Below are 14,406 nucleotides of genomic sequence, written 5' to 3' on the forward strand. Positions count from 1 at the left end.
AAGTATATACAAGAGAAAGAGAAAAGAATAAAACAAATATGGTAAAGTGTTAACCATATTTGTTACGGTTATGTTAAGAGTTATAGGGGACGTTCTGAAGGTTATATGAGAATTCTTTTCTATACAAAATTAAGTTAAAAGTAAAAGAAAAAAAGTAAGCAAGTAATTGATACTTGTTGGGAGTAGAGGTGGTAAAGTCAAGATGTGGTTAACATCTAAAGAAATAAAGTACTGAAATATAAACTTAACTGTGATGTGTTCTGACAAGATTTTCTGACTAAACCAATTGTGTTTTATATACACCTTCTAAAGAATGAGAAATGATTGGTTCTATTTAAGATTAGTTTCGGAGGAGTGACTTCTAGTCAAAATGGAGGCATAGGTAAACACACCCCACCTTTGCGTACAACTATAGCAAAAAATACAACTAGACTACAAAACAAATTATCACCCAGAACTGTCAAAAAGTTGAATTGTGTGGAAATCCAAAAACCAAGGATTTAAAGAAGCCAAATTCATCGAGATGGGTAGGAGGGACAGAGACGCAGAGCGGTGCAGAGAGGCATGGAGATGCAGAGTGGTGTGGAGGCTCAAAGACGGGGAACGGGCAGGATATCTGGAGAGGAAGGGATCCCAGCCGCAGTCCAGACCACCCAGCTCAGGGTTCCAATGCCAGGAAAATAAGTCACCATAACTTCTGGCTGTAAAAACCAGTGGAGGTTGGGAGGCATCTTCTCAAGAGATTCCTCTTAAACTGCCCGCAATGGACTTACGACTCATGCAGACCCACCCCCTCTGGGATTCAGCACCAGGGCAACAGCTGGAAAGGCATATAGGGCGAAAGTGTAGTGTGACTGCCAGGAGACAGCTTCCTCCTGGGCAAAACTCCAAAAGACAAGCAGCAGCATTGTGCCCTTTGAGAGCCCTCCCCTAAACAGAGCAACAAAGCAATGACAGGGGTTGGCCCTGCCCTGGCAATTGACTAAGGCTCCACCCCATACAACTTAACATGTGTGCTTTTCTACAATAGGCCACACTGCTATGACAGGGAGGCAAAGCAGCTCTACCTAATATACAGAAACAAACACAGGGAGGCGCCAAAATGAGAAGACAAAGAAATCCAGCCCAAATGAAAGAGCAGAACAAAACTCCAGAAAAGGGACTAAGTGAAATGGAGATAAGCAACCTATCAGGTGCACAGTTCTAAACACTGGTTATCAGGATGCTCCAGGAACTCATTGGGTACTTCAACAGCATAAAAAAGATCCAGATAGAAATGGAGGTTGCATTAAGTGAAATAAAAATCTACAGAGAACCAAAAGTGCAGGAGATGAAGCCAATAATCAAGTCAATTATTTGGAACACTTAAACAATTATTTGGAACAATTAAAGGAAGGAAAAAGCACTCAATCAGAACAGCAGGAAGAAAAAAGAATCCAAAAAAATGAGGATAGGCTAAAGAGCCTCTGGGACCTGTTTAAACGTACCAACATCCGAATCATAGAGGTGCCAGAAGAAGGGAAGGAAGAGCCAGAAACTGAAAACTTATTTGAAAAAATAATGAAAGAAAATATCCCTAATTTGGTGAAGGAAATAGACATACACGTTCAGGAAGAACGGAGTCACAAATAAGATGGACCTAAACCGGACCACACCAAAACACATCAGAATTAAAATGCCAAAGGTTAAGAGAGAATCTTAAAAGCAGCAAGAGAAAAGCAGAGAGTTACCTACAAAGGAGTTCCCATAAGAATGTCAGCTGATTTCTCAAAAGAAACTTTGCAGGCAAGAAGGGACTGGCAAGAAATATTCAAAGTGATGAAAAGCAAGGACCTATGATCTAGATTACTCTATCAAGCAAAGCTAACATTTAGAATGGAAGGGCAGATAAAAAGTGTGTCCCAGACAAGGTAAAGCTAAAGGAGTTCATCACGAAGCCATTATTAAAGGAAATGTGAAAAGGAATTGTATAAGAAAAAGAAGATCAAAACAATGAACATTAAAATAGCAATAAATTCACAACTATCAATAATTGAATCCAAATAACAAACTAAGCAAACAAGCACAACAGCAACAGAATCATAGATAAGGAGACCATCTGGAGGGTTATCACTTGGGAGGGGGAAGGAAAAAATAGCGGGAGAGGTACAGGGGTTAAGAACCAGAAATTGGTAGGTACAAAATAGACAAGGGGGTGTTAAGAAGAGTATAGGTAATGGAGTAGCCAAAGAACTTACATGCATGACCCTGGACATGAATTAAGGGTGGGGGGGGAATTACTGGAGGGAATGGGGGTACCAGGTAGGGGGGCAAAGGGGAAAAAACTGGGACAAGTGCAATAGCATAATCAATAAAATATCTTTTAAAAGTAATAAAATAAAATGTGAAAAAAACTTTAAAAATAAAACCACAACTACCACAAAAAAAAAAAGATTAGTTATGGAAACTATTAAATAAGCGTAAATAAAATTATACCAGAATACATGAAATAAGATAAAAATGAAAGCATGCTAACTGTATTAGGACTAAAGCTAATGAGAGAGATGCAAAACTTCAATAAATCACCAACAAATCTGTAATTTATGAAAACTTGCTTTTGATTTTAAAAACCAGCACCTTTTCCTCACAGCATTTACAGAAAATACTGTGAATACGTAAGTTAGAAAAATTACAGCATGTGCAACAATGGGGACAATCAATTTCAGCTGAGGATATGGTTTCACATGATAAAGGATTTATAATTGTTTTAAAATGTCTATAAATTCTTTGACAAAACCCCCCTCCCCGCCCTCCAAAAAAGGTGAAATCTAGTTGCTTTCCCTTGAGTGTGGGCTGGACTTAATGACTCATTTATAACAGAATATAGCAGAAGTGGTAATGTGTGTATTCAAGATAGGAAATATAAGTCATGTGGTTTCCCCCTTGCTCTCTTGCATCACTTGGGTAAAGCCAGCTGACATGTTGTAAGGACACTCAAAGAGTCCTATGAAAGACCTAAGGCCTCATGCCCACAGCCATGTGAGAGGCCCATCTTAGAAGCAGATCCTCCAACCCAGTTAAGCCTTCAGATGACTACTCCAGTGCTGGTCAACAGCTTAACTCATCAGACACGCTGAGCCAGAACCACCCAGCAAAGCTCCAACTGAATTCCTGACCCACAGAAATGCTTAGATAACATAAGCTTGTTGTTTTAAGCTGCTAAATTTTGAGGTGATTTGTTACATAGCAATGATAACTAACACAGGGTTTATATATATCCACCTGTATAATTATATAGAAAATTTTTGTGAAATTAGCTGAAAAAAGGTTATGCTTTAGAAAACTAATTACAGCTGATCCTTGAACAACACAGGAGTTAGGGGCACCAACCCTCTGCACAATCAAAACCCATAAATAATTTTTGACTCTCCCAAAACTTAACTACAATCCCTTGGTATCCATGGGGGATTAGCTCCAGGACCATCATGGAGACCAAAACTCGTGGATGCTTAGGTCCCTTATGCCATGATGTACAACAATGCATACAGTCAGTCCTGCACATCCACCACAGATTCACAACTGCAGATCAAAAAAAGTTTTGTATCCATAGCTAGGTGAATCTGTGGATGCAAAACCCAGGGATACGGATGACCGACTACATTTATTGAAAAATATCCATAAGTAAGTAGACCCAAGACAGTTCTGTTCAAAGGTCACCTGTACAGTCAATACTTCCAGGAATGTATAAAATAAGACCCAAAAGGGATAAAGCAAATCAAAATAAAAATATTAAGCCATAAACAGAATATACAGACAAGTATTTAACTTTTATAGATTAAAAAATAGACAGTTGGCTGGGTGGGAGGAGTAAGTGTTGTAGAGAAAGGGGAGATTAGCTGGGAAATCTCAGGTACACATTGGGATGAGAAGCAAGATATTTTTCACTAAGCAACTGGTCACAGGTTCAATTCCCGGTCAGGGCACATGCCTAGGTTGCAGTTCAATCCTGGTAGGAGCGCATATGAGAGGCAAATGATCAATGTCTCTCTCCCCCTTGCCCTCCCCACCCCATTCTTCTCTAAAAGCTAAGAAAAAAATTGCTCTCGGGCGAATTTTTTTTTTTTAAAAAAGAACCTCACAATAAACCAGTCAGAGAAAGACAAGTACGTATGTGAAAGCTAATGATCAAAATGAACTAATAAGTAAAATAGAGACAGACTCAGAGAGCAGGGTGACAGCTGTTCAGGGTGCAGGTTGGGGAGTTGGGGCAGGGGGTGAGTGGACTGAGCAAAAAAAGAGAAGCAAACTCATGGACACAGACAACAGTGTGGTGATGGGGGGGTGGTGACGGTGGAGGAAGGTAGAGGAGAGATAATGTTGATGAAAGGGTACTTGACTTGAAGTGGTGAACATACAATACAGTGTAGAGATGTGCTGTGGAACTATACACCTGAAATCGGTATAATTTTGTTAACCAGGGTCACCCCAATAAATGTCATTAGCTTACAAAGTTCAGTTCTTCTAGAATAGTTTGCACCTATACATAGAGAAGTGGAAAATTTGAACATTTATGCAAAGTCTCTTGTCAGTCAATTAAAAATTTGGGGGTCATATACAGCATGTCTTCACAGAATAATCAGCACTGGGGTCTTTTAATGTCCTCCTCCATCCCCCCTCCATCCCTAACAATATTATCAAATTGTCTTCAATCCATTTCAATCCATTTGATTAAAATTCTAACTTCCTCCAATAACTTTTCCCAAGTCAGCAGAAACAAGACTGGCGTTCTTCATCGGGACATTTGCATGCTAAGGCCCCATGCTGACACCAGGAGCCCACATGCAGAGCACTGGCTCTGGAGCCCAAGCCTGGGACTGAAGCCCTGTCCCATCTCACTGGCCACAAACTGCAGGAAAACAGTTCTCCCCATTCTGAATCTCAGTTGCTCTATTGGTAAAATGTGGATAACATCCAATTTACAAGGTTGTTATTATAAGGATTAAAAGACATATAGAAAAGGCCTAGCATAATGCAAGCTACTCAATAAACAGTAATGAGTTGTTAGTGACCTTTCTGCTTACATGTATTATAAGTACATTTCCCAAACCAAGAAAATAAGGGCACAGAACTGCCAGAATATTTTTTGTGTCATATAAAGATGCAAAAGACTGCCTATGAGATTAATGGAGATTTATGATGTTTAATTTCTGGAACACTATAGCAGCTTATGAGTTTAAATCAAAACAGAACACTAAGGCACTCAACAAGCATTGGAGAACCTAATCTGTGATCAATATTTATACAGTACTTATTATATTCTATAGAGCATTGTAAACATGTTTTTTACTCCTCTACCAAATTACATATTCTTTGAATGCTTAAAAAATTTATTTACCTCTATATTTTTTCATGGCTCCTTGCTTACATAAAGCTGAATGAATTTAACTTCAAGTCCTTGATGTCTTCTCATATCAGTATATTCTTAAGATTATAAAATTCAGGCATCAGATCTACCCCCGACAATGTGTGTGCACACTCACGCAGATGGTATCACACCCCCTAACTAAAGCTAGTGTTAGATGCCCAGAGCAACAATCATTTCTCTATGTCCAGCACTGTACACAGTTTCTGACACATAGTAAATACTTAATGAGTGTTAGCAAAAAGAATAAATGCGAGAGAAGAGGCCAAGAAGAACAAGAAGCATGGTGAGCTGCTACATTTAACTCCTAAGACCTCTTTGCTGTATGCTTATCTTTGCACAACTATTGTTTGATTTTCCATACAGTAGACTCCCTTATAGCTCTCTATCAGAGATTAGAACACTTGTGCTACATGCCAAAGTCCTCAGTATATGAGAGACATTAAGATCCAAAGTGTATCAACAAACAAGCAATAAGTGCTTATATGCAGGTTCCTCTCCATCCACATTTCTGTGATTATATCTCCTCCTGTATATCTCCTCCTGTTCCTTTCCACTGGGTTCTTTTTTTTTTTTTCTTTTATTGATTCTAGAGAAAGGGGAAGAGAGAGAGGGAGAGAAACACTGATGTAAGAGAAACACTGATTGGTTGCCTCTTGCACACACCCCAACTGGGGATCAAACCCGCAATCCAGGCATGTAACCTGACCATGAATCAAACTCTGTGACTTTTCAGTCTGCAGGATGGTGCCCAACCAACTGACCCGGCCAGGGTCCTTTGGGTTCTTATCCATTTTGCCCATCGTATTGTAAACTTCCCAGATACCAGGAGTATATTATTTGCTTATCTTATAAACCTGCAAAGCGCCTAACAGAAAACACAGACTGTAATCTTGACAATTCTCATGGACAATTATTTTGCAAACTAGACTCTAACATTAAAAATAGTCAGGGAGAGCATCTAACACAAACTCAAAGCACCTAGCTATGCATCAGCTGTTTGAGGGAAATTTACTGTAATTACTGCACCCACATATATGCACATGCATACAATTAGAAACAGTACCTTCTCTGTGACTCAGCAGAGATAGGAAGATGACTGAAATCTGTGTGAACTACATGCAATCATGCACAAGAACATATTAAGAAGCTTCAAAGGTTTGTCCAAACAATGCTATATGCCAAGCATTATGCCAAATTCTGGAGTAATAGAGTGAGATGAGGTCTATGGACTTGGAAAGCAGACTAGTGGATCTAGAGAGTTTGCAGGGTGTTACTTCCTTCTCTAAACTCTCTCTTGGTTCTCCATCAACCTCAGCCTCTTCGTTAATCTCTATGCTGGTTTTTCTTTCATGCACACTCTAAGTCAGTAGTTCTCAAAGTGTGGTCCTAGAAACAGCATCATCATCACCTGAGAATTTCTTCAAAAAATATATTCTCAGGCCCCACTCACACCTACTGAATCAGAAATTATCAGGGTGGGGCCCAGAAATCTGTGTTTTACCAATGCCTCTAGGTATTTCTGATTCATGCTCAAGTTTAAGAACCAATCTAAGTTTGATCTACATACTGATTTCTAAAAGTTCCATTCCTTGTCCTTTCCAGTTCTCACTCTCTTCTACAACTGTAAATATTACTACCACTAACAACAGTTGTTATTTATGAAGCTAGGTGTTCTAATCATTGTGTACATGCTATCTTAATCTTTAAGAATTCTTAAAAAAAATTTAATATATTGATTTTTAGAGAGAGAGGAATGGGGGGAGAGAGAGAGTGAGAGAAAGAAACACTGATTTGTTGTTCCACTCATTTATGCATTCATTGGTTCCTTCTTGTATTTGCCCTGACCGGGGACTGAACCTTCAACCCTGGCATATCAAGACAATGCTCTAACCAACTGAACTACCCAGCCAGGGCCCTGAACAATTAGCCCCTCATTTTAGAAGACATTTAGGCTTAGAGATTATTAAGTAACTTGCCCAAGGTCACCCAATCCAACCAAATAAATGGTATAACACAGATATGACCTTGGGTTTTTCTGACTCCAAAGTCCACAGTATTAACCACTATGCTAACTCCTCGTGGTACTACTTCCATAGCCGCAGAGGCTCTCACAAAAACTGCAATTATTCCTAAACTGTATCTGGAGTAGAACTTCCAATTACATAATGGATCTCTCTAAACTCCAAACAAGGACTTTAAATTTAACATGCCATCATTTCTTCTTCCCATTGCAAGTCTCTTCCTCCTCTGGTGTTTTCTAACTTAATGCCATCATAATCGACAGTTACTCAAGCTAGACAAGTCTTCTTTGACTTCTCACACTTCTGGCTGGTCATAATATTTAGGGACTGTAATATCTAAAGTTTCTCTAAATCCATCAATTCCCACAGTCCTTCTTCAGGCTCCCAGCATTTCTCACCTCCAATACATCCTAACTGGTCTCCCTGACTCTCCACTCTATTGCAATCTGCATGTGAACGGCCAGTCAGCTTTCTGATCTGATTAGTCTACCTTCCAAGGAGCTGTCTGACAGCATAGGAGTTAGGATGGAAGGGAGAAGTCTAGGCTTTTCAGAATGAAATGGGATGCAAGGTTGATACAACATCCCCAAATCAATAAATAAGAGTAAACCACATAAACAAATTGAAGGATAAAAATCACATGATCATACTAACAGATTCAGAAAAAGCATTTAATAAAATCCAGCACCCATTTATAATAAAAACTCCCAGTAAAGTGGGAAGAGAGGGAACATACCTCAACATAATAAAGCTCTATAATGACAAACCCATATCTAACATCATACTCAATGGGCAAAGTAAAAGTGTTTCCCTTAAGGTCAGGAACAAAGCAGGGATGTCCACTTTCACCTCTCTTATTCAACATAGTACTGGAAGTCCTAGCCACAACAATCAGACAAGAAGATATAAAAGACATCTAGATTGGAAAGGAAGAAGTAAAACTGTCATCATTTGCAGATGGCAGGATACCATGTATCAAGAACCCTAAAGATTCCACCAAAAAACTATTGGAATGGCCAAAAGTTAACTTGTTCTTTCCCCCTCCTCCCCAAAAGATGGCTCTAACTTCATTCAAAACAGTTTTGTTTATATTGTGACAGCTGTCATATTAGCATGCATTTTTTTTAAAAACTTATCAAAATTGGTAATTTTTGTGTAGCCATTTTAATATTGAAGATGAAAGAAAATATGCAACAATTTCAGCATAATATGTTTTATTATCTCAAGAAAGGTAAATATTCAACTGAAGCGCAAAAAAAAAGATTTGTGCAGTGTATGGAGAAGGTGCTGGGATGGCCTGAATGTGTCAAAAGTGGTTTGCAAAGTTTCATGCTGGAGATTTCTCACTGGACAATGCTCCATAGTTGGGTAGACCAGCTGAAATAAACAGCGATCAAATTGAGACATTAACTGAAAAAAATCAATGTTATACCACACAGGAGATAGCCAACATACTCAGAATATCCAAATCAATAAAGTTATTGGTAAAAATGAAAAACATGTCTTTTATTTTATGGAAAACACTACATGGGCTTTTTGGCCAACCCAATACTAGAACTGATAAATGAACTCTGTAAAGTAGTCCAATACAAAATAAATATCCAGAAATCAGTTGCATTTCTATACACCAATAATGAACTAAATCAGAAAATGAAACTAAGAAAACAACCCCATTTATAATTGCATCAAAAAGAAAATAAAATATCTAAGAATAAATTTAACCAACGATGTAAGAGACCTGTACTCAAAAAATTATAAGACACTAAAGAAACTAAAAATACAAATAAGTGAAAGCATATACCATATTCAAGGATAGAAAGAATTAACATTATTAAAATATCCACACTACCTAAAGCAATCTACATATTCAGTGCAATTCCTATCTAGATACCAATGGTGTATTTCACATAACTAGAACAAATATTCCAAAAATGTATATTGAATCACAGAAGACCCCCAATAGCCACAGCCATCTTGAAAGAAAAGAGCAAAATTGGAGGAATCATGCTACCAGTCATCATACTATACTACAAGGCAATAGTAATCAAAACAGCTTGTACTAGCATAAAAAAAGGCATATAGGTCAATGGAACAGAATACAGAGCCCAGAAATAAACCCATGCCTTTATGGTCAATTAATATTTGACAAAGGAGGCAAGAACATACAATGGGGTAAAAATAGTCTTTTCAATAAATGGTGTTGGGAAAATTGCAAAAAAATGAAACTGCATCACTTTCCTACACCATATACAAGAATACACTCAAAATTGAGTAAAGACTTAAATGTTAAGACTCGAAACCACAAAATCCTAGAAGAAAACATAGTAAGATCTCAGATATTTCTCATAGCAATATTTTTTCTGATACTCCTTGGGCCAGGAAAACAAGAAAAAATAAACAAATGGGACTATATCAAACTAAAAAGTTTTTGCACAACAAAGGAAACAAAATGAAAAAACAGCACACTGAATGGGAGAATATACTCACCAATGATACATCTGATAGGGACTTAATATCTAAAGTTTATAAAGAATTTATACAACTTAACACCAAAAAACAAACAATCCAATTTAAAAAATGAGCAAAGGACTTGAAAAGACACTTTTCCAAAGAGAACATACAGATAGCCAATAGACATGAAAAGATGGTCACTAATCATTAGAGAAATACAAATTAAAATCGCAATGAGCCCTGCCCAGGTAGCTCAGTTAGTTAAAGCACCATTGTAATATGTCAAGGTTGCAGGTTCAATCCCCAGACAGGGCACATACAAGAATAAACCAATGAATATATAAATAAGTGGAACAACAAATTGATGCTTCTCTCTCTCTCTTTCTCTCTCTCTCTCTCTAAAACCAATAAATAAGTTCTTTTTAAAAAAAACCACAATGAGGTATCACCCACACCTGTCAGAAGCGCTATCATCAATAAATCAACAAACAAGTGTTTGCAAGGATGTGGAGAAAAGGGAACATTCATGCACTGTTGGTGGGAATGCAGACTGGTATAGCCACTGAGCTAAGGAGAATGGAGTTACCTCAAAAAATTAAAAATAAAACTGCCTTATGACCCAGCAATTCCACTTCTAGGAATATGGCCAAACAAACCTTAAACACTAATTCAAAAGAACATATGCACCCCTATGTTCATTGCAACGTTATTTACAATAACCGACATACGGAAACAGCCCAAGTGTCCATCAGTAGATGAGTGGATAAAACAGCTATGGGACAGAATGGAATACTATGTGACCATGAAAAAGAAGGAAATCTTACTTTTTGTAACACCATGGATAGACTTGGAGAATATTATGCTAAGTGAAATAAGCCAGTCAGAGAAAGCCAAACACCATATGATTTCACTTAGATATGGAATCTAACAGAACAAAATAAACTAACAAAATAGAAACAGATTCAGTTACAGAGAACAGACTGACAGCTATCAGAGTGGAGGGGGTTGGGGGACTGGGTGAAAAAGGTGAAGAGATTAAGCAAACAAACAAAATACAAAAAAAAAAAAAAAACCCTCTCATAGACACAGACAACAATATGGCGATTACCAGGGGGGAAAGAAAGATGGAGGGGCAGGTAGAAGAGGGTATAGGGAGGGTAAATGGTGATGGAAGGGGACGTGACTCAGGGTGGTGAACACACAATACAATATACAGATGATGTATTATAGAATTGTATACCTAAAAACTATATAATTTTATTAACCAATGTTACCCCAATAAATTCAATTTTTTTTTTAAAGAATAGAATAGAAGACTCTCTCATAATTTGGTCCCAACCATACCTTTCCTGTCTCATCACTCCTACCATACAACAAGTCTACAAGAAATAACTCAAGATTTTCCAAAACCCTATTCCATTTTGATCTTTGGCAACTGGCTTATGCTCTCCCCTCTCCCCTCTGACTCTGCCAATTTTTCCCCAGCCAAAGTGATCTACTCCTTCAGCATTTTATTCATTCCAAAAGTGATTAACTCTTACCATAGCATAACAGGTTAGTGGTTTGTCTCCTCAGACAAACACCTAGTATCTCAGGAGCATACTGTATGTTATTTTTTGTCTTGCCAGCACCCAACACAATGTTTAGCCATAGCCAGCACCCAATAAATATTTGCTGAGTTGTTAAATAATGCAACATTTAGTGTTGCAACTTTACACATCTTAGGTTAACTTCAACTTCAGGTTTACACACCATTCGACAGAATTTTCACTAAACCTCAAAAAATATTGTAAAGACCAAAGATTCAATATTTAGCAGGAACATCTTTAATTTGTTCAAATCTTTTTGTCAACATTTTTGACTATCTTTCTTCAACTAGTCTCCTTTCCCAGGTAACATTATTTGTCTTTTTTACAGGGTCAGCAGTAACTGCAAACCTCACAGGCCATAAGAGATGATCCCAAGCAAAACTGTGTCACTGAGAGTGTCTGGATAATTGCTTTGGGTACATCATTTCAATAAATTTCCAATGGAATGGCCCAAGCACATCGGCTATATTTTAGAAATGGGGACATGCACTGATGACTAAATACGCAAGATACACACACATTAGTGAGGCATTTATTCAAGAAGGTAATGGGAATCAAAAGTACACAACAACCTTGTGCTATCAAATGTAATATCCTTTCATTTTACATAAGGATAACACCTATTTTTGTGTAAGACTCTACTCAGAGTAGCACAACCTCCATCTCATCCAGCAAGTGGACTCTACCTTATCGGTGGGATGCTGATAAAGTCTGCCTGAGCCTTAACACTTTCCCTTCCCAATCCACTAAACTTTCTCTCTCCAATATTCCCCTATCAGAGACCTATTGTACTCATCCCACAAATGCCTCAATATATCTCCCCGCAAAACAAAAATCACACTATTTCCTCAACATCTGATTTCTTATCTCTTCTCTAATTCAAATTTTACACTTCTTTCAGAAACATCCCAAATCTCACCTCTTCCAAACTGTTCACTAACTCAGCCGACCACAAGTCTTACCTTTTCTAAATCTCTATTGCACTTACAGAATAGCAGCTCACAGAGCACTTGTTTACAGACTAGCACATTTGGTTTCATAATTACTTTTATACATATGCTTTATTTTCCTAGTTAGGATAGTTGTTCTTAAAGTAAAAAAAAAAAAGGCTAGGTCTCCTATGTCATTTGAAATCCCACAATCCTCTTTCCACATGTCACATAATACTAACACTGGGCAGAGGTGCACGTGTATTAACGATTTGAAGGACTAAAGTAAATGCTTAGTATATACCACTTATACAATGCGACTTATAACAAATAGCTATTGCTTGCCTACTCTGTGGTAAACACTTTCGTAGGTACTGAAGAAACAGCCATGACAAAGATATACATGACTCCTGTCCTAAAATCTATTATACTCCAGGGAGCAAGAGACATTGAATTTTGAGTAAGTGATGTAGAGCAAAGTTTTTTACTGGTTCCCAGATGGAAGAACTTCAGGCAACATACTTTACATACTTTATAAAACTGAATCACAGAATTTTAGAGCTTAATGAAAACTTAGAAACAATTTTCTTGCACAAGTCATGATTAAACTTCAGTATAGTTTATCTTTCTACCGCTTCTAGGCATTGCCTTAATCAACAGTATGAAAAGAATGACTTCCCTACCTTCAATTCTGTTTTCTCCCAAGGAAGGTAGGAACTACAACTAGCACACATGTACCCACGGGAAGCCCAGCGCTCCGAGGAGAGCACTGGGCTGATTATTTGCTGCACCTTTACACTTAGGCTTGTCCGACCGTCAACGCTCTCCAGCCCACATATCGAACAGAATCCGTATTTTCTATCTAGTAAAGAGCAAGCCTGTTCTACGTTTAAGAAACACAAAAAAAACAGTGCCTCCATTCGGGAAATGAAACAGCTCATCTGAGTCTGTAAGGAGGGACTGAAGATGGATATCCGCCTCTTAGTCTCAAAATCTGTAGCAACAACGTGATAAAATGCCCAGAGCAGACAAAGTTGTAGTTGTGCATTAAGCACGTGCACATACATGTGAAGTTGGAAACTGGGCAACAGGTGGGCAGCCCCCTATCTATATAGACAGATCGCCTTCCTTAGGTCGTGGGTGTGTCCGATGCCGCACGCAGGCACTGATTCACAATTCTCTACACAACAACCGGCTCCTCCTCCTAGCCCGGCCAGGGCAGGGGCACTAATGGCCCCACCAGTGCCAAAATTTCCGAACCCTAACCCCGAGGACCCCTGTGCTGCCTTCTCTCAGTCTAGGGCAACCTCGTCTCAGGCAGGATGAGAGGCTGCTCTGGGAACCCGGGCTTCTCCTGATTCTACTCAGTTTGGGAGTCTGGCAGGGCCACCCCGAAGCCCCCAGACTACTACTTTCCACTACGCCTTTCAGAGCTAGTCTTCACCAGCCCCACGCTGCCGCTTCCCAGAGCGCCCGCATCCAGAAACTGACCCTCGTCAGCCCCCGTCCTCGAAGAAAGCCGCGGAGGGGTGTGCGGTACCGCGCACGGGTGCGGTGGGGGAGCGCGTCCCCGCGCCCCGGCCCGCGCAGCAGGTGCGGCCAGGCCCCACCTCCCCTGCGAGGCCCCGACTACTCACCCGGACGATGTTCTTCTGCGACCTAGCAGCGGGCTCAGAAGCCTCTTCCGGCTCCTCGACAACCCTCTCGTAGCCACCGCCCCCTCGCCCGCTGCCGTCGCCGCCGTCCTCGCCGCCGCCGCCGCCGCGGCGCGCGTCCGTTTTCACGCACACAGACGTGCCCGCCCACGCGCTTCGGCGCGCTGGCGTCACTTAGCAACCGATCGGCAGTGGGAGGGCGAAATGTTTAAGTTTAGGGTCAAAAGGTGGCGTCAGGCGGGTTTTGCTGCTAGTCCCCACCTGCCGGACCTGGTCCCCTCCGGAGTAGGTGGGCCCCAGGGTGAAGCTGCCCTGCCGGCACCTAGTCACGTCACCTCACGTCACTGTATGGCGTCA

At 39.7% G+C, this 14,406-nt stretch overlaps 1 protein-coding gene across 1 annotated transcript in view; it reads right to left on the reverse strand.

The window, feature by feature from the left end:
• Positions 1–14,157, reverse strand: part of BTBD9 (BTB domain containing 9) — a 459,841-nt gene extending 445,684 nt beyond the window's left edge. The window contains exon 1 of the mRNA XM_054569314.1: positions 14,032–14,157. The gene's annotated coding sequence lies outside the window, so the exon portion shown is untranslated. The remainder of the gene's footprint in view (positions 1–14,031) is intronic.
• Positions 14,158–14,406: the final 249 nt, after the last annotated feature.

The sequence above is a fragment of the Pteronotus mesoamericanus genome, unplaced genomic scaffold (genome assembly GCF_021234165.1).
Source record: "Pteronotus mesoamericanus isolate MK-2021 breed Mesoamerican mustached bat unplaced genomic scaffold, CSHL_Meso_final contig_20, whole genome shotgun sequence".
NCBI classification, from domain to species: domain Eukaryota; kingdom Metazoa; phylum Chordata; class Mammalia; order Chiroptera; family Mormoopidae; genus Pteronotus; species Pteronotus mesoamericanus.